The following is an 18,718-nucleotide window of genomic DNA, read 5'->3' on the forward strand; positions in this document are numbered from 1 at the left end:
GAAATATTTTGAAGAGACAATGGGACATTCCTACAGTGCTGATGCAGAATATTTTTAAAAGTGGAATAAATGATGAACAACCTCAATGTTTGGAGTCTAAGCGACTGGAAGGATGGAATTCCCATTTACTAGCATTTGACGATTGAGGAGCAAGCTTCTGTTGTTGTTTGTGGGACAACGGGAAGGGGCATGGAGGACATTCAAAACTCCAACTTTGCATACATGCGTGTAGTTACTTCGAGATCTCTATTAGGCATCCAAGTGGAGACACCACAAGGCAGCTGGACACATGGGCATGGGGGTGGTGCACATAGAAATTGTACCTCCATCCACGACTCGGGAAAATATCACTAAGGGAATGGATACAGATAGCGGAGAAACGTCAACATTCTAGGGACTAGAGAGAGGAGAAGGAACAAGTAACAGAAACTAAGACAAGGAGCGACGTGCAAGGTGGGAGGAAAGCATAAGAGAGTGGTGTCCTGTACGCTGGGGGTCGGCAGGGGGAAGTGACCTGCTGGATCCCACAGCACTGACAGGGCAATGACATGAGGACCGAGCACTAACCACTGAATTTCCAACCTGGAGATCGCTGGGGATCTTGACAAGAATGGTGTCAGAGGAAACTGTGGAGGAAAAAGCCTTACTAGGTTTGAAAAAGACCAGAAACAATTAATACAGTCAACTCTTTTGAGGTCAAGAGAGGGTTTGTTCTATAAGATGGGACAAATTATACTTTATTTCTACACTGATGGGAATGAAATGCAGAATGTGTCACCACAAAGTAAGTCACTTCGACATAAGGACTATTTTAAACTGAAGGCAGCTGAGAAGCAGCAGACACTAGAAAAACTCTCTGCCTTCCCCCTTTCTACCAGGAAGGGCAGGACAAGTTTAAATCACCAGACACTCCAGACTTTAACCATCCCGAAATGGAGCTAGAGGCATTTACATAACAAACCCCAATAACTATCCCTTATCTGGATTAGTTTCCTCCATATATTTACCTTTCCACATTTGTTGCCCTTAGAAGCTCAATAGTCCTTTGTCTTCTTACTTCCCTATGGATTTTTTCTTTCTTCTGTTAAGAATTTATTTTTATTTTGTTAAGATTCTATACGATCCTCAGTCCTAACCACCCCTTTGAGTTAACTTCCTAGTCATAAGTACTCCTGTGGAAGGCAGGGCTTAACCCAAACGTTTGTTCCTTTGTCTCCTGTTAATATCTTTTGTCAATCTAATTTACAGGGCTTCCCCCAGAGAATTTAGGATGGTAGAAGAAAAAAATTAAGTGTTTCCTTTTTTAGAGGAATAACCTCATAGGTTGACATTATCCGAGACAGAAGGGAGGTGTCTGGAACGATGTTCTGGAGCAGGGGAGAGAGGGAGGTGAGGGACGGGGTGCAGAAGCGCAGGGACCTGCCTCGAATGGGAGAAGGTTCGAGGCAGGTGGGTGGGAACCAGGGGAGGGAGGCAACTGCAGGAAGGTCCTTGTCATGGCTTTTATTTTCTCAGTGAAACAGAAAGGTGTCACTTAAAAAATGGGGAAGAAAATGCTGGAGGTCTGAGGATTTACCAAGGTTGGAGTTTGCCAGGTGAGTGCAGCCTGAAGGGTAAAGAGACTTGAGGGAGTATGCAAAGGATTCTTACCGTGATAGGCCAGAGAATCTCAGCAGATTAAGGAGGAAAATGCTGGAGGGAGCTATGGCCCAAACCATCAAAGGATGAAAGAAGGATGGTAGGAACGTGGTATGATGATATATGAAATTCAAAGGTGAGTGCTTTAAGGGGGGGGGAAGGAGGGAGAATGATCGGAAAGCGACCAAGAGAAGGGGGTCACTTACACCATCTCTATGTGCCAGAAGAAGTAGAAGAGAGACCCGCCACCATGTAGAAGGCTGCAGGAGAGAACCAGACTCCAGATAGAGAAGAGGACAGAGTAATCATTTTAGAGAACAGGTTGAGGACGTAGGGGATTATGTTGATAACAGAGCATGAATGCCAAAAAGCATAATGCAAGGGTTTCAGGAGCTGGGGAACAAGGTCAGAAAAGGAGATACACAGAGTTACGTGGGGAAGCAAGTCAGGAGGCTGGGATGATCTGCAGTCCTGTGTCTCTTGGATGGATACCACCTTCTAGGTTCAAGGGCATGATCGGATTAGACTCAATGATCTCAAGCAGATAGTAGTGGGAAAACTGGGTGTTAGGACTGAAAGTTGAGATTAATTATATGTAAAACTTAAGCAATTATCCAACAAGGACCCCAACAGATAGATACTCAACATCATCTGTCATGAGGGAAGTGCAAATACAAACCAGAATAAGATACCACTTCACACCCACCAGGATGGCTATAAAGAGGAAAACAGCAAGTGTTAGGATGTGGAGAAATTATGATCTTCCTGCATTGCTGGTGAGAAAGTAGGATGGTACAGTCACAGTAGAAAACAGCTTGACGATTCCGCAAAAAAATTTAGCATGGAATTACCATGACCCAGATAATCCACTTCTAGGTATATACCCCAAATAATAGAAAATTGGTACTCCAAACACACACACACACACACACACACACACACACACACACACACACAGCACAATAGTCAAAAGATAGAAACAACTCAAATGGTCATCAACAGATGAATAACAAAATTATGGTATATACTATATGATTCCACTTATATGAAATATACAAAATAGGAAGATCCACAGAACCAAGACTGGTGGTTGCCAGTGGCTAGGAAGAGTGGGTGAGGGGGACTGACTGCTAATGGGTATGGGCTTGTCCTTAAGCATTGGGAGAGGTTGGATAATTCCTGTCCATTGACAGACAAGAATCTCAAGCTAAAGTCCTGTCCTCCTCTTAATTGTTTTCTGAACTTCGGAAAACTGTACTCTTAGCTTGGCTTTGGGATGCTGGTGACTAAAGCTCCTGGATATGACATAGCCAGAAGTTATAATTATTAAACTGTGATTCAGAATGGTTTCCCCTAAATTGTTCATCACGGTAGATAGAGGCAACTTGCTCAAAAGTTGGAGGGCCCAAATCTGGCTTCTGACTCACTGCCAGAATTCTCATAAGTGCCAAAAGCCAGGTTACACCAGGTAAGGATGGAGGCAAACACCCAAGGAAGGCATCTTTTTTCCTTTTCTGTGAACTGTATTCTATCTTTTCCCAGTTTTTCACTGGGTTGTTGGACTTTTCTTCAGCAACTTCAAGGAGATCCTTATAAAATAGGGGAATTGGCCCTTGACTTATGAGTTATGATTCTTTACACAGGTTGACTTTGCTTATGATATATATTAGGTCATGAGAAAATTTTTTATTTTTATGAAGTCAAATTTATGAATCTTTGTTTTGGGCTTAAGAATTTTTAAGTTATGTTTTTAAAAAGATCTTCCCCATTCCAAGGTCAAAAGTAATTCTTGTGTGATTTATTTAACTATGGCAACTTTTAAAGTTTTGTTTGTGTGTGTGTGTGTTTTAAACCTAAGTCTTTTGCTCCATTTAAAATGCATCCTGGCACACCTTTCAAGTAAGCCCTAGTTACTGCAAACTGGAATAGCCCAGATGTGAGCAGCAAGGGCCATAACAACAGCAGAAGCATTTGATACCAAACAGGCACAGAACCAGCTCACGTCCTCAGAAGTGAGCCTTGAGGCAAATGATTTAAATCTATCCAGTCCTCAATTTCCCTCTGTGTTAAGTAGAGGTAACACACCTGTTTCGCAGGTTATTCTGGGATTAAACGAGACAACTCTGAAAAAACATTTTGCACAATGCCTAACACAGAATGGGTGTCAAGATTCAGTGGGCTGCTTCCTTCTTCGTTCTCCATATCCCTTAGTCTGTTTGCCTTTTTTGAGTAATATATGCCTCATCCAAGTATATACAAATACCATAGGGAAATCGACTTTCGATTTTCTTTTAAAATCATAAAAAAAGGGATTTGACTGAGGCTAAAAGTAGGCTTCAGGGCTATTTGTGGATTGATTCAACTACACTAAATCCAGTCCCTTTAACCATACATAATAGATTAAAAAGATATTAACATGGCATGTCCTTTGGGAAGCCAGCTAAGTCAGCCACATCAATCCTGTTATCAACAAGATGGCAGATCAAAGAGACCACTCACCACCCAAATCCATTCAGGCGACCTACCTCATGCAGTGCATGGCTAAGAAACGAGATCTACATGCCACCCATGCAGGGTTTTATAATAATTTGCAAAATGAAGAGTTTAAATGGCAAAAAGTCTAAATAGCTAACAACAGAATCAGTACTGCTTAAATAAATTACAGAAATTTAGGTATTTTAAGTAAATATATAAATAGAATTTATATTAAGTAAAAAATGCCAAGTTTTCTGCTCACTACAAGTATAATAAATGTATTTATGCAAATTGACAAAGATAAAAAAAGTGTTACCAAAATACTGAAAATAGGTATTTTTTCTTTTAATTTGCTTTCACATTATTACTTTTCTTCTCCTCCCGAAAAATTCTAGAATAAATTTTAAAGTTGTCTAGGAATCGGCCTAGGTATGTCTAGATTTCAGAGAAATCAGTGACCTAGCAGGGTTACATAAATTAATTTTCTAGATCATCGACATGCACAATACCACTAAAAGAAGTTATTGTACCAAGTTTTCTCCTATAAAAGGATCACTTATCACAATGTTATTTAATAGAAGATAACTTTTTATCAATGGATAGAAATGTCAAAACAAGCATCAAAGAAATTATAGAAGAATGATTTTCCTCAGTTCTTAATTCAACTAAGTCCTTTGACCAGTTCTGTCAGTGACGATCATGCTCATAATTCTTGATCTTGTTTTGTAAATCTGGGGTGAGGCAGAGAAGGGAAATTAGAAGACAGAGGAACCGAAGAGACTAAAAATTATAGATAATCCAAAAAGTATACTGTTTCTGTCCCTTTTCTCTAAAATTTAAGTTTAAAAAAAAAAACCCTCCATTTAAAAGTGGCTTTGTAAAATTATAAAAGCCCCATATAGATATTGTAGGACATTTGGAAAATACAGAAAAATATGAAGAAAATAAAACTCACCTATAACCCCGTTAATTCAGAGAAAAATCATATTGGTGTGTTTCCCTCCAGTATTTTTTGTCTTTTAATGAACTACTGTCAGATGCACTTTCACATTTTATAAATCACGTGGCCCGAAAGCTCCCTCCCATCCACGAATTCAACAGAAGGTACGCGGGGGCAGTAAGGGGTGGTGGATGCCGCCAAGGGGGCATTCTTTAGGTTTTATTGAGTCCACCATGAGACAACAGTCTAGTCAATGTTTGCTGGAAGAGAAACGAATTCTGCAACTCCTTGACATCTAAACACAGCGTGGAAACCTGAGCAGCCCTGCTTGGCAAGGAAGGACCAAGAACTTAGGACCTGCATGTGGGAGGAGCAGTGGGGACCGAGCTGAGAGCCAGAAGCACTAGGACCGGAGGGTCACAGCTGCAGGAAGGATGCTGTGCGGGAAACAGCCCTGTCGGGGGCAGGGGGTGGATCCGGACACGGCTAAGGGTCAGGGCCTGTGCAGCATCACAGGAAACCGAGGCTGGGCCGCGTCACCAGAGAACCATCAGGTCCTGGCTGAACCAAAAGAGTAAGACACTGAATCGTTCTCTCCTCCCTCCCAGGTGGAGGCTCACAAGGATGACTGAACCGCTCACCAAAAAAAAAAAAAAAGTACTTTTTCCTTTTAATCTGAGTTGTAGGGTATATAAATTTGTGGCTTTTAAATAAGTATGCTGTATTTATTTACTTCACTGATCTCTTACTAAATTGTAATCATGATATATTATTTTTTTTCACTAAATATATTATAAAGATATCACCATAATATTAAATATTTTTTAAAGACATGGCTTAAGGGCTATCTGGTTTCCCACCATTTGGATTTTCCTTACTTCAGCTAAGTGAAAATTGGTACTGAAGACAATATGACTTCCTAAACAAAAACTATAAATGATCGGTAAACATGACACTTTTCAATCTCGCAAGTAATTAAAGAAATAAAAATGAGAACAAGTAGATGCTTTTTGTGTTTGCTGAGCAAGCTGGTAAAAAATTTTAAATATGATAATACTCAATGTTAAATGAGCAGTCAAACCAACTGCTGGCTGGGGGTGTAAATTAGGATGACTTTTCTCTGGGCCATTAGGCAATATGTTCCCACCCTTAAAAAAGATTATTTCTGTGCGGCGGTACTGGCGAACCTGAGTATGTGCTCAAGAAGAAACATGTCCTGAATTATCCCCTGAATAGTTAAGAGCTGATTTACATGCCACATATTTCAAATTCTTATGTCTCTGAATCACAGATGTTAGGATCCACCATCTGCCAATTACTAAATACTGATGGAGGATAAAGATTAAGGGGCCACGGGGATGCATCTTGTGGCGTCCCTCTTATCACCAGCAGCAGGCAGGGATGGCACTGAGGATGCCTGCAGAACTGAGAGGTTCCTGAGAACTGGGACCAGTCCATGGGGTCTGACTCCGGAGCTTAAAATTTGATGATTTGAGACCCCCAAGCACCCACTGCCACCTGATTGCCCTTGCAACAAACACGACAGACTCACCCACTAGATGTGACCTATGCAACAGTCTTTCCTGGATAATAGGCTTACATCATTCAAATCAGATCACCCGGCCCAGACAGGAAAGATCTACTACATGTGTCTGAAGGCCAGATGGTGCAGAAAACACAGATATGTTTCCTGGAACTCATTTTAATGTTATCCCCCAAACCTAAGCCATATGGTAGAGGCTTCCCTGGCTGCCTGGCATAAGGAACTGGGCATCTGAGACTCATAAACAAGTTACCAAATGCAGAAGGAGAGAAAGATAGAGAAGGCTTGATTCTGGTCCACTTGGACCATAAAAATAAATGACATGAAAAATACCTCTGTGAATTTTTTGCAAAACAAAACTTTACTGTTTTAAAATAGAAGTGTCATTTTCGACATTGAAAAAGCTTGTTCTTCTAAAGAGTTGGCGCTTAAAGCAAGGTGGAAAAGCTTGTCATTTAAAAACCATAATGCATCTTTTCAAACCTCAGAGACTGGGAATAGACACATGGTGGTTTTTAGAAGAAAAATGAATGCGGGGTGCACATTCTCAGGCTGAAAACTCCCATTTAGTAAATGCCAGTCGGCCAGTAGAAGTCTCTAGAACAAAGTTATAAAGGAGGAATTAATACCAAATGAAAATAGAATTGCACTTACCCGGACTTCTGATAGCTTCACATTGTTTTTATAAGCATTCAGGGCAGGATAAATTCAGTCTTCTGCTCTGGAAGTAGTTACTTTTACTTTACAAAGCTTTACTGAGTTGAGCAGTATAAGGCCAAAGTAACTAAAAATCCATTAAAACCTATCTTTATGCCCTAAAGAGCTAGTTCCCACCGACTGAGAAAAAGATCATTATGTAATTAATTAAGTAATTATGATCTTAAAAGCACATAGTGATTAAAATGAGAAAGTGGATTTCAAAGGCTGCATTTATAAGGAGGAAAAGAGAGAACACAGACTACTCCAACTCAGTCCAATGCTTCTGAGCCATACAACGTGTAAAGCAATGGGTGTAGGTGCTGTGAGGAACTTAAAAATGAGCAAAATGTATTATCATTGGAAACTCAATGAACATGCCATGACCTTTCAAGCAATCAGACATTAGGTGTCACTTTCAATAAACATTCAGGAAGGGAACGTCATTATCGAGTTGTGAAATTGATCGTTTCAATGAAGCTTTTCCAAGTTTTCAAGAAAGCTGAGGGCAGCTTTCAAACATCGCATTTTAAGCCCCTAACAAAATGGTTCCTCTCTGCCACGTCAGCATATGAGACAACTGAAAGGCTCATAACTGCCTAAAAATGAGAGGCAAACTGTAGCAGATCGTTTGTTTTGTTTTTGGTGTTTGGGTGCATCTGTGTGTTTTAATCTCTCAGCTATCCATACACACTGGGTGTTCTGGAAAGTAATAGGGACTGACTGGCTTTGTCTCTGAGAACTCAAAAGGTCTGGATTTCCTGGAAGCTAAGGAAGAAACAAGTTATAGACCCCCTTTATCGGAGCTTCTAAGGGAATAGAGAAAAAAAGTCAATTCGGCCAATTTTACCGGCTCCACTATTCCCCCCAGCCGTCCCTATTCACAAACCAGTGAAAGGTGGATATCCCTTCCTCTCTTTCCTGTCCTGCCTCCTTCCTACGGCATCTAGATACCTCCAGCCAGACTCGGAAAGCGCCTGTCACTTTCTCTCTGCCAAAAATAGCTACGACAGCAGAAGCAGCCAGACACTGCAGCGTCCCTTGGCTTTGCTGAAGCTTTCAGTCCCACAGTCAAGCACCCATCTGTATGACCCCTGTAGCCTAAATAGTTTATGCAGAAAATCAAAAGGTTTTTTTGTTTAATTTCTAAACCCAAATGTAATCTAATTAGCGATAAATGGCTGGTAACATAGCTGCTAACTGCTTATTTACCAGGCTGTTAGGCTTTAACACTATGTGAGTTTAAGTAAGGGGGTAGGGGGGTTCGCATATGGAAATTGTGTAAGAAACCCAAAATGCAGTATCGAGTACATGTTTACCTCCTCAAAACACGAGGATCTCATAAGTATGACTATTTCTCCTCTGATCTTAAAATGTACTTCTGGTTTATAAATTAACAGATTTATGAAGACTTTCTAAGCTTCTCAAGCAAAAAGCAACTATAATTAAAATTCACATTATGAGAAACAATAGTGTTAAAGGAAATTAGCTTTTTCAAATAGAGAGCGTTGAGATGTATGTGTATTTTGCCCCTCTCCCATGCGTCAGGGTTTCTCAACCTCAACCTTATCAATATCGTAGGCCAGATCGAGGTGGTGGTGGGGGAGGGGTGTTCCCTGTGTGCTGTAGGCTTTTTAGCAGCACCCCGGGCCTCTACCCACTAGATTATTATTAGCAAAGGTCTCCAAACATTGTCAAATGGCCCCAAGGTTGACAACCATTGCTGAAAGCGGCCTCTTACAGCCGACCGCTCTCCTGGCATAGGAACAGTGTCCAGTGAGAATTTTACCTTAGGTCTTTCAGCACAGAAAGTGTCAACTTAATTCATGATCTTTTCAAGCAGTAAGTGACCCATTTTCTCCCCCTCTGAAGCAATTTCTCCCATTCTCATACAGGTTCCTTCCAGAAAAACTGACGGACCTTACAATTTTAGGGCTGGGCGGAAACAAGTTGAGGGCTCAAAAAGAATGTTAAGATACTAAACTAGCCCTCAGCATCTTCCCTTTGCTCTATGCTGTTTTGAAGCCACAAATTCCCATGATCGTCTTCCAGGTATGATGGCAATGTTTACAAGTCGAGACCCAACTCTGCGACCTCGTGCAAACCATGTAACCTCCCTGGTCCTAGGGGTCCAGGAGAGAAAATGAAGCGGAAGCAGCTAATCCTGGAGAATGTTTCCACTTCTCCAAAACACAATTTCTGTGAACCCTACCGAAGGTGACAGCTATTTTTCCACATAAAAGAGGTATGTTAGGACACACATAGTCCTTTTATATGAATGCTGACATGAGTCAGTCACTTTTTGCCACTTCCACATATGAGGTACCAGAAAGATCAACTGGGCTCGAGTCCTGGCAATGCCAATAACATGGGAGGCCAGAGCATCTGCGCCTTGAAGGGGAACAGCTTGTGTGACCCCAAAATGCACCACTCCACATAAGGATTATTTTGAGCTGAAGGCAACTGAGAAGAAGATTAAAGGAAAGCTCTCTGCCTTTCTCCTATTTGGCCAAAAGCACGACATAAATTTACAAAGGATTCCACTCTTCCTCCTCTCTCCATCAGAAAAGACAAAGGTTAATCCCCTGAGACAACGTCAGACCCTGTCTCCCTGGAGATGACATTGGAGGAATCTATAACAAACTGTACTAACGAGGCTTTATCTCCTTCCTTGGAATCCTAAAACTGTTTTCCTTTGTTCTATCATTTTCCCGCAGTATAAGATGCAGTATAAACCAGAATTCTAAGCCACCTCTTTGGGTTACTCATTTCTCCCTGGGGATCTCTCATGAGTATACATGCTAACATACTTCTGTTTTTCTCCTGTATATCTGTCTTATTACACGGGTCTCAGCCAAGAATGCAAAAGGGTAGAAAGAAAATTAGTCTTCCTTCCTACGCCTTCATGTGTAAAATGGGAAGGGGGTAGGTATACATTAGACAAAACGATAACTATGGTTCTTTCTAGCACTCTCAACCCAGAATCCACATACATTCATAATCTGTGATGTAAACTAGAATAACCATCACTTTTATGCAAATTGTTCCAGATTCTGAGTCTAGGCCCAAGAAGCTGCCTGGCAAGGCTATCCTAATACATCTGTCTACCAATAAAGGCAATCCAACACAGAAGCCTCTACCCACATGCAGCCACTGAACCCATGAAATGTGGCTGGTCCCAACTGAGATGTATACAGTAAGTGTAAAATGCACATTGCATTCCAAAGAGTTAATATGAAAGAAGAATGTAATGTATCGCGTAATTTTGAAATATCAATCATACATTGAAATACTATTCTGAAAAGTAAAATACATTAAAATTATTTTTACCTGTTTATTACTTTTAATGTGGGCTAATAGATTTTTAATTATATATGTGGCTTGCATTATATTTCTATGGGGCCATGCTAATCTGAACCCCCTACTCCCAAAATGACATACTCAGTTCCAACTAAGTAAACTGTTACAGTTAATTTTTATTTAATGGTGGAAAACAGGTTTTTCACAGCCTCTATATGGTTTGAGTCTGAATTGCAGAAAACTGTCACTGTAAGGAAGATGTCCCTTAGTTTTTTACACACGGGCCCTTGTAGAACTTGATCTCATTGGAGTCTCCTTGTGGAGTCTGTCTGCCAGGCATTTCCACCCTCTGGGTCTGATTCTCAGAAATGACGAGAGCATGCGCAGAGGACTAAAAGACAGCCCCGATTAAGAGTGTGGGCTTAGAAGTCAATCAGTGGTTTGAATTCCAGCTCCACATTTATTATCTGCCTGACCTTGAATGAGTTACTCACCCTCTTGGTGCCTCTAGTACCTATTTGTAAAATGATGATCATGATGGGGTGTAGCTCACAGAGCTGCTGGCGAAGATGAATAAGTACTCGGCACAGGTACATGGTGAGCACTTCAGACGTGATGGCTAAAAACATTTATCAACTTCTTTCAACAGATTAGAAAATGAAGGCTCAAGGAACTTAAGCTGCTTGCTCCAAATTACAAAAATCCTAAGCAGTAGGCCCAGCAATTTGTAAGCAAAAGGTGCGAGTTTTTTTGTTTGTTTGTTTGTTTGTTTGTTTGTTTTAATGCTCTCTGCCTTGGGTCAGTTTGATCAATCAAAGAGTAAAAGAACAAGAAGTTTTGAGCGGAAAATAATCTCAGGGGTTGTTGCCCAGCTTCTCACAGTAACTTGAATCACTGTGATGACACAGCTTCAGATGCCATGCTCTCTCCTGCAGAAACCACAGACGTTTCTAGAATGGGATGTTCCCCTCCATTCCTTGCTGTCCCCAATGCCTCAGTGATATTGCAGGTCGACAAATGGGCATGCTGGTCCCCGACAAGGAAGCAGCAACGTTTCACTCTGAGATTTCTCGCGCCATGTTGTCTCTGATCACACTCAAGCCAACTGAAACTCATCTCTGGGAGAAGAGAGAAGTCCCAATGACAAGTCTCAGCAACCTGCTAAGCCCAGTGCGGAGACGCACCTGCCACTCGGCTGATGGGGACATCGGACCCGGTACGTGTTCCAACCCCTCCCGCACGCTAATAGAAAGAACTCAGTCCAGCGACGGGCAGCTCGTGCTCACCCCTCAACCTACAGAGCATTTCCTTTTCCACCCTTCGCAGCACCTTTTCTCCCTGCGACCAACGAGCAGGCGAAGCACCATTGCTTACAGGAATGCACAAGCATCACAAAACCGTCCAGGGCTACAGCAAGGAAAGTATTTAATGAGCCATATTTTGGGAACAAGTTAAAATGTATAGCCGCACCATGAAATTCATTATGCTGTAAAAACTTAGGGTGCACACTCAAATTTTATTTGAAAAAGAAAACTGTACTGATAACAGTTGAGGAGACATCGAAATTATATGAGTCTATAATAAGAAAAATGTTATCAGAATTACTCAGTTTGTCGTGTCCTTTTGGCTTTCACTATGAGGTTTTTCTGAAGTGAGCCTAAAACAGGGACTGTGTCTCAGGCTTTATTAACTTCCATAGATTTTAATTCAGCTACAAAATAATCCTTTACTGTGCCCCTTCTCCCAAAATAAAAGTGAATCACTTAAATGTTCTTTTCTTTATAGTTAAAGGTAAGGCTACTGACATTTTCATTGCTAGGCTGTCCCCAAAGGGTTGGAGAACCTTCTGATTCAGCCATCCAACTTTCTTATAGTTTCTGGGTGGTGAATGTCTGACTTGAGAACTAGCCACTTCCTAGGGGCGTGGGATGAGGACTCAGTCTAGGTAGAACTGGCCCACCCGGGGTATCACAAGTATCGCCACAATATGGCACCGTGACTGTCGTGGCCCCCTAGAGACAAACAGCTGCAGCTAACACCATGTGCACAGAGGAGAGACTGAAGTGATGTGGAAAGTTTACCTTGGCCCCACCTGAGAGAGTGGATTATAACCCATCGCCCCAACTGCTCTAGAGACTCTGGCTTCTCACCTGCCTGCTTACCAGGTGCTCAGCTGCCTCAGGTCATTTCTGCGTGTTTGCTGTGAGCGGGTGAATCAGAGGTCAATTTCTGAGCAGAGGCCTCCCTCTGCAGGAGGTGGCCCATGAGGTCTATGGATCAAATCAATAGCCTCATTCACACTGCAGGTGAGTCTGCATCCTGAAAGGGCTTCCTCCAGGAACAAAGTAATTCCATTGCAAGGAAAGAAAAGTACCAGCTTAGACACCTTAAGAGCCATGAATACTCTCAACAGCATGCTATGCTAGGAAATCCACAGCAGCTTCTAACGCCACGAGGCTATAGTCAGTCACCCGCTGCTCTGCCGCTCTTAAGAGTTCGGACCTTATTTGCTGGCAGGTAACAAGGGGGTCAGGTGGAAGGCATGGGAAACATCTCTCAAGCTGCTCTATAAAACTTTGCTAAATTACACAAAGACAGCAGAATTACTCTGGGGCAGGGGCTGCTACGGCTCCTTTAGTGGGTATTTCTACTTTCTTCCTTTTAAACACCACCCTCCCCTGACTCCTCCCTCTCCCCCCGCCCCCCCCCCCCCCCCCCAGGTTTCAGCAAGGCTTCTGGTTGCCCAGCCTCACTTGCACTTAGGAGGCATGACCGACCACAGGGCCAAGCTCCTGCAAATGGTTTCTGAGCTGCAGCAAAATGTTCAAATGCTCAATCCCACCGCTAAAGACAAAAAGCACATTCCTCATCGTTCCCTTCTTCTCACTAGATGGGAAAAGGTGACGACAACTGGATGCCCAGGTTTGGACCAGGATGGAAGCCTGTGCTGATGGTCAAAGAGCCACCCAGACAGCACCTCTGTGACAGAATGAACCTGAATCTTATTGACACTGTGGTATTTTGGGTCTCTTTGTTAACCCTCTAAGTCTGAGCTTAACTAATATCCTCTTTCAAACTACAAAGTGAGATTCCTAAAATCACACACAACTCAGTGAGAATCCCCCAGGTGCGTTTTTCTGAATCAATGAGAGTATTCTGTAAACATCAGCTGCCACCTGGATATGATTTTCATAAGAAGGCAATGAGAAAGTGGGTTCCGATGGTCCCACTCCCGCTTCTGAGCAAAGCTCAGCTGGGCCAGTGACCAGCTCTAGCCCCTCTTCTCCCAGAAAAGCATTGGCCTGAGTTCTGCCCGAGGGCCTGAGCTGTTCTGGGGGAGGGACAGCTATCCAGCTGTCAAGGGACATGACCACCAAGCCCGTAACCCTACAACAAAAAAGGCCACCTTCTCACATGCTGCAGAACCAGCTGGGTCCCTGGCAGAACCGGGAACACTGGCAACCACCTCCTCCAAACCAAACGACAGAGCAGCAGCAGTCACCGGGGATGTCCACGGAGCACAGGCTACGTCGCAGGCACTCCGTCAAGTCCTTCGTGTGCATGATGGATTTTCAAAAACGTTTTGCTTTGTCATCATTCAATACTGACAGAAAAGGCACAAAAACTGTACAGAATATTTCTGTCCACTCTTCACTTATTTTCCCGAAGCTTAACTTCTTACATAAAAGTTGTACAATTATCAAAACAAGAACATTCACACTGATACAATACTATTTCCTAAATCCATGTACCTTGTTTGCATTTCACCAGTTTTTCACTAAGTTCTTTTTTCCTGGTCCAGGATCCAATCCAGGATCCCATATGGCAGAAGTCCTCAACCCCCAGAGCGTGGACAGATACCAGTCCACGGCCTGTTAGAAACTGGGCCACACGGCAGGAGGTGAGCGGCGGGCAAGTGAGTGAAGCTTCATCTGTATCTGCAGCTGCTCCCTAGAGCTAGCATCACCATCCTAGCTCCACCTCAGATCATCAGGCATTAGATTTCCATAGGAGCACCGGGCCCCGGTGCCAAAAAGGCTAGGAACTGCTGTCATATTGTATTTAGCTTTCGTATCTTCTTCATCTCCTCTACTCTGTGATACTTGAGGAAAGTCTAGGCTGGTTAGTTTCAAAAAAAAAAGTCCCTCTGGTTTTCTAATGATTAAATTGAGACTACGTGCATTTTAGGCAAGAACACCACAGGTGTGATATCGCACTTTCTTGATGTATCACGTTGGGGGTACGTGATCTCATGACATTATTACTAGTAATGTTAACCTTGATCCCTTGGTAACAGTGGTGTTTGCTGTGTTCTTACACTGTAGAGTACTATTTTCTCTTTGTAATTAACTAAGCGTATTGTGAGGAGATACTCTGAGATTATGCGAACATCCTGTTTCTCATCTAATTTTCGCCTAGTACATTTTAGTATCCATTGATGGTTCTCGCCTACAATTATTACTATGATATTTGCCCAGCGGCAATCTTCTATTTCTTTCATTTCTTCTACACTAATTGGAATTCTGCCACAAGGAAGAGCTGTTCCTTCTCCTATTTATTCATTCAATTATTTATGTCACCATGAATCATGGATATTTATTTTAAGAGTTATAACGCAATGCTATCGACATAATGAGATTTTTAACCCTGATAATAATTCTGATATTATCTCCATTTTACAGATTAGGAAAATGAGGCAGGAAGATTAAAAACCCTGCAGTAGGTATTCAATGATCCAGTAGCAGAGATGCAAAGCCGGTCTGACAAGTTCGAGTAATAAAGTGATGTCATCTCGATTAGCCAAAAAAAAAAAAAGCAGAATGTGATCTACCAACTGATAGGCACACACGTTAGAGTGGAAGCAGAGAAACATGGTTGAAGCTCTTCATTTTAACACGCCTAATTACTTGCTCCAAAATTACTTACCATCTTCCCGCCCCACAGTGAACATAACACAACAACAGTGCCCACCGAAAGCGCTGCGTGAGGGCATGGTTAATTCTACCAACAGGCAAAGAGCTGACTGCCAACAGCAATAAAGTCTAAATGAGACTTTAAAAAAAATTAAGCTGCTTCAGTGGATATTCAACTTTAATAAGACTTCACTTTCCCAACTACTAGATCTGCTTTGGTCTACAATTTATTTGGGCTGTTTATGACCAAAGTGCTTACTTTGTGCGTCTGCTCTGTAAAAATGATTCTGATTTTAATTCAAACAAGCAACAGGAAGCATCCCCCAAGGAGGCATCTTACTGCCTAAAGACTTATGTTCTCACCATCATGCTTACCTTTACTTCTGGCTTTCAACATCGTTCACAAAATGCATTATTACTTTATTATTATTACTCTAACAGGTGTTCAACATCTATTGCCTCATTCTCAGCTGCAAGATCATGCTTTAAATGAATCATCATGGATCCTATTTTCCTTAAAAATGAACTACCAAGTGCTTTCCTGCAAGGCATCTCAGCCTCCTTTCAGGTGAACGTTTAAAATAAAATTTGTCTGCGAAGACGTGACATATGTTAACCCTTCCTAGGAATCCGCAACACTCTTACCTCACACAAGGAGCTGAACAGCCAGTCTCATGGGTAAGTCGGTAAGTGCCAGAGAAAGATTAAACCTAGTTATACGTCTCTATGCTGCTCTCTGGTCCCCTTATCTATGGAATGCCCTCCCAGAAGCTCATGATGCTAACTAGAAAGGATGATTTATTATGAGCTGAAGGAAAACTAGTTAACAGGACCATAAATTGCCTGGTATTTCTCATTCTCCCACTGTCACCAAGTGGTCAGTCACACTTGCGTTTAGTTGTATGAAACTGAAAGAACTAATGAATGGGTTTTCTCTCCCACGCACACCCAAACGACAAATTGGGCCATCTGGCTCCTACGGGTAAGACATAAAGAGCAACTACCCGCATTAAATACCACAGGAAAATGGTAAGTGCAGAGAGAGCCTGCCGGTCTGGCCACAGACCCCAAGTGCTGAGCCATGGCACCTATAGCCAATGTATCATTTACCACCTCTTCCAGGAACGATGAAATACTGACTTGGACGCAGGGGCGGAAGACAGGAGAGCCCCCCACCCTTGGTCCTTCAGCCCTCCCTGGAGTCCCTGGCAGAAGCCCCCACTCCTATACCTCCACCAGGTTCAGAGTCAAGAGCTGTTTCCAATTTGCCATTTTCCTATTTAACCAAAAATATTCATAGAAAGCCATCCCCAGGGTTGGTGGGGGAACCTCCTTTTGAAAGACAACTTAAATACACAACTGACAAATAACAGGGGACCGTTCTTCATTAGTAGCTCCCCACTTGCTTCTTTTAGCTGAGTCAAAAAGACATTGCAAGGGTCCTTCATTCTTTCCATGAACATTTATTTGTCCATCTTCTGTACCAGCAGCAACGAAACCAGAGCAGTCCCTGACCTCCGTGAAGCTTTACATTCTCACATGGGATACGAAAATGAGCAAATAAAATATAATAATGTCATGTCAGACAGTAATAAAGTAGTAAGTACTACTGAAAAAAAATTAGGCAAGGGGATAGAGTGATGGAGGCGGGGAGAGTTCCACCTTACAAAGAGCATCGGGAAAAGCCACTCTGAGAAGGGCGCATTTGGGCAGAGGCCCGGGGGAAGTAAGCTGGTGAGCCACGCAGATGGCTGTGGGGTCAGGGGAGGGGAGGAGGACAGGAAATGTAAAGGCCCTGAAAAGGGGGTGCCTTGGCATGTTCAAGGAACGGCAGGTGACCAGGTAGCTAGAACCCTGGAAATGGGGGGAGGGTGGAAAATGGCCTAAGAAATGAGGTCAGAGACAAAGCTGGGGACCTGTCACCCAGAGCCTGCAGGCCATGGGAAAGATTTGGAGTTTTACTGTAGGTATAGTGGAAATTCTTTGGAGCTTAACAGTTACATGATCTGACGTGGCTATTAAAAGATTCGTTCTGGCTGCTGTGGAAAATACAAGATGGGGACCAACGGCAGACGCAGGGACAGTTAAAAGGCAAAACGACAATGTTTTGGAACAGAACAATAATGGTGGAGGTGATGAGACATGGTGAGGCCAAATTTAGAACCAAACTCCTCGAGGAAGAAAGACGCACAGAGGACTATGTAAGAAATAATTTAAGAATTAGAATACAGATGATGAGCCATGATATAATGATGCATTAGCAACATCATCTTTTTGTATAAAGGACAACACACTCACTGGTCATTACGCTAAGTGAAACAAGTCAGAGAAAGACGAATACCACGTAATCTCATAGGTGGAATCCAATTTAAAAAGGAAGAAACGAAACAAGCTCATAGATAGAGAACATTTATTGGTTGCCAGAGACAGAGGATGAGGGAAATGGGTGAAGGGGATCAATGTTAACTAAACATATTGTGGTGATCACTTTGAGACATATACATATTTTGAATTATTACGCCATACACATGAAATAGTCTATGTCAATTTTCCTCCATTTTAAAAAAAGAAAAATTATGGAGGTAGTTACATACTATAAGAAGTTAGTACAGACCACAATTTTATCCCTGATTTTGTCAACTGAGGAACTAGCTACAATGACCCTGAGTCGCGCCCAAGGTCAGTCACCTGGAACAAAGTGGTACCCTGGAGAGAAAGAAGCCAAGATGCTACACTCAGCCTGTAAGGCTAAAGTTATTCTCATTTCACTCCTGTCACCGCGGCAGGTTTGACAGGAAATTGGAGGAGGGAGGACATTTCAGCGGCCAGGAGAGAAAAGCGAACACAGAAGCTGCCAGGCCTGGAGTAACACGAGGAGAGCTGCTGGCCGGGGGAACTCGCAGGCACCCCAAGATCTTGTGAGGTGTTGCGTCTGCACATTTTGGTCTCAGAACATAGCCGGTTGCCTTAGCAACAGTATCTCCATCCAAGATGATAAATTATCCTGCTCCCTAACAAATTCAGTTCATTTCTTAAACAATCAGTGTCCTGGAAATAATATGAGAACACACAAATACCAACCTGTGGACAGAGAGGGCAAATCAATCACTGCATTTGCCGTGAGGTCCCCTCTGCCGGGAAGAACTGCTGGAGGCGGGGGGAAAGGGAGCCGGGCTCAGAAGAGAGTTGGTGTATCCAAAATTTAAAATTAAA

General features: G+C 42.5%; 1 protein-coding gene across 5 annotated transcripts in view; it reads right to left on the minus strand.

The window, feature by feature from the left end:
* Nucleotides 1-18,718, minus strand: part of OSBPL10 (oxysterol binding protein like 10) — a 234,052-nt gene that overhangs the window by 81,354 nt on the left and 133,980 nt on the right. The window lies entirely within an intron of this gene.

The sequence above is a fragment of the Rousettus aegyptiacus genome, unplaced genomic scaffold (assembly GCF_014176215.1).
Source record: "Rousettus aegyptiacus isolate mRouAeg1 unplaced genomic scaffold, mRouAeg1.p scaffold_m13_p_4, whole genome shotgun sequence".
Lineage (NCBI taxonomy): Eukaryota > Metazoa > Chordata > Mammalia > Chiroptera > Pteropodidae > Rousettus > Rousettus aegyptiacus.